This window comes from Muscardinus avellanarius (assembly GCF_963383645.1).
Source record: "Muscardinus avellanarius genome assembly, chromosome: 18".
Classification (NCBI taxonomy): Eukaryota; Metazoa; Chordata; class Mammalia; order Rodentia; family Gliridae; genus Muscardinus; species Muscardinus avellanarius.
This window is the reverse complement of record NC_137804.1, coordinates 5,992,829-5,995,635: the sequence shown is the minus strand read 5'-3', so window position 1 is coordinate 5,995,635 and position 2,807 is coordinate 5,992,829.

The following is a 2,807-nucleotide window of genomic DNA, read 5'->3' as shown; positions in this document are numbered from 1 at the left end:
TCTCTGCCCCTTCTATGGGACATCCCCACTGGGTGGCCTGTGCCCCACAGCAGGGGAAATCACCCGCAAGGAGGTCCTTCCCACAGCGGGGCTGTGACTCTTCAGGCTGAAGTGGTGGTGGGGGACTCTTACCCTTGGATTCCCGGGGATACCCCTTGAGTTGGCTGGGCTTCTTCCTCAGGGCCCGGGGTCAGGGCCGATAGTGGCCAAGGTCCAGCCTGCGGCCGGCCAGAGGCTGAGCCTTGCTTGGGCTAGAGCAGGGCGCCTGTGGGAAGAGGTCCGGGGTTTTGGTCTGAGGGCCAGGCTCTGGGCCTTTTTATCCCAGGTTGGCTCAAGGGCCTGTGGGATCACCATTTCCTCCCTCTTGGCTCTCACTGCATGGGGCTCCTGAGTGATTTGGCTTCCTGGGAGGGTCTTGCCTGGGCACCTGGAGTCCTAACACCACCTTAGCAAAGTCCTCGAAGTGCCCACCAGGGGGCAATGGAGAGCAGCTGGCCCGGAGTGGCAGGTCTGTCCTGGCAGGGGAGGGTCACCTGTACTGGCTGCATGGCGACTTCCAGCCCGAACTGGCTGGCTGTGTTCTTTTGGCTTCTCCCCTGAGACGGTTTCGACTTCTATCCATTCCTGAATTCCATCACGGGCTTCTCAGCTATCACCTTTCTCGGCAGGACCCCATCTCAGTCCTTCCTTTCACTGACCATGTCTTGGGTCTCTCTGCTGCGTTCACTACCCACCTCTTGGGTGATAACTCCACTCCCCTCCCCAGGGCTCTCTGCCAAGCCCCGAAATCAGGCCACACTAATAGGGGGCTTAGGGTACTGCTGTGGGCAGTTCAGACCCGGCGTGGCCCAGGACCCCTCCTGGCCTTCGTCCACCTCAGGAAGTCCCTCGAGTCTCTGGCCTGTCATTTGGTGTTGGCCCCTGAGATGGCACTGAGCAGGACAGGGCATTGAAGGAGGCTTGTGGCAGATACGAGCCCTTGCCAACCCCTGTGACCTCTTTACAAGCGTGGCACCTGGCTCCAGCTCCCCAGCCAGGCAAACTCCCTGTGGGTTTGGAGGTGGAAATAAAGAGGGCAGATTGGCCAACGGCGGTGGAGCCGGCGCCACTGGCTGGGCCTGAGCGCGCTTGCTCAGTACGGGCTGTCTAAACCTTCCAATTTGGCCCACTCTCTCTGCTCACTGGTGTGCTGGTGCCAGCTGCCCTCTCCTCTTGGCTGGGCCCCAGGTGATGATGGTACGGTCAGCATATGCCCGTTTTCTCCTCACTTTTCCAGAATGACTGTGGCCTGTGAAGTTTCGCCACTTCTGGGACCACAGGCAGCTCTGCCCTGGGCTTTGTCCTGGTTCAAGACAAGAACGGTCTCCCCCATGGCTGATTTGGGGGGGAGCGTCACAACAGGGGCCTGTTCTAATTTCATTGCACTCAGAAGAGAGGGTACAACTCAGAAAGCGAGTCGTGGGCCCTCTGAACGAGCCTCCTCGCGGGGACTCAGGATTCCCAGGGCGGTGGGTTCTGGCTTTAGCGATGTTTTGGACCACCCTCCTGTGGAGTGCTGTGAACAGGAAGCTGGGCTACACTGGAACACCAGCAGCCAGGGGAAGGAAGCCAATTCAAGCCGGTAATTATCGTTGCACAAGCCTGTTGCTGACCTGAGAGCATCTTCTGGCAGGAGCCTGGGTCGGAAGCTGCCTGGTCACAAGGGTGAAAGGCAGAGCCAGGGAGCTGTGACCTCCAGGCTAGAGGACCAGCCATACCCGATCTGGGGGCTGGGGCAGGGACGGGGTTCAGAAGAATGACAATAATAATATCAGCAGTGATACAAAAAAAAAAAAAAGAAAAGCACAAGAAGATCCAACTGGTTACAATATATAAAAAATACAGCAGTGGAGCAAGAGTCTGTGGTTTCTGATGAGCCAGATTTGAGTCCAAGTCCTGTCTGCAGGACAGGGCGAGACACCTTCCCTCTGAGACTCGGTTTTCCCCTCGGGGAAATGGGGACAGTCGTGTCTGCCTTGCTGGGTTGACGTGAGGTCAAGGGGCCCAGGACTGCAGGTCTCTGAGCCTAGTCACCCCAGGTGGCACACAGGCGACCCGTCAAGGAGAGGCTGGCGATTGCTTTGGTTGTGCATAAGGCTGGTGTGACGTCGCACTGGACGGAGGAAGCCACCGGGCTGGGGGAGAGGTGGGCGGAGGCGGAGGCCCCAGCAGTGGCCGGCACAGCGTCCTCCTTCCCAGAGGCCCCTGAGCTCTTGGTCCACGAGTTGCATCATTTGGCCACGGGGATTAGAGACAGCCACGCTCCCCAAACCCAAGCTCCAGATCACAACCTTCTCTGCCTGAGGTAGAGAAACCACTCACCTGGAGGAGCCGGCAGGTGTGAGGACACACCGGGAGGGGGCTGCGCCCTCCGGAGATGCTTTAACTCAAGGAAACCTGTGGGCCACACGGTGAATCTCAGGCACCGCCTGGGTCGTGGTGGTGGTGGGTGATCTTCGGTGCAGGACCAGCCTGCCCCGGGATCACAAAACCTTTGAAGTTGGGCAGTTGCTCCCCTCTGATTGGTCAGAAGCTATGCGGGGGCGGAGCCAGGAGGAAGGTATGCAGATTGCTTGCCCTTGATTGGCAGAGAGCCTTTGGGGGCGGGGCCTGACGACAGGTCCACCGCTTCCTCCCGGCTCTCTCTACCGGTGCGTTCCCTTCCCAGCAGTGTCCGCACCCGGCAGCCAGGGCGCCACACCTGGGCCCCTGTTCACGGTGCCAGCCGGGTGGGTGCGCAGGGGCGGAGGGCCACCCCGGGGTGCCGG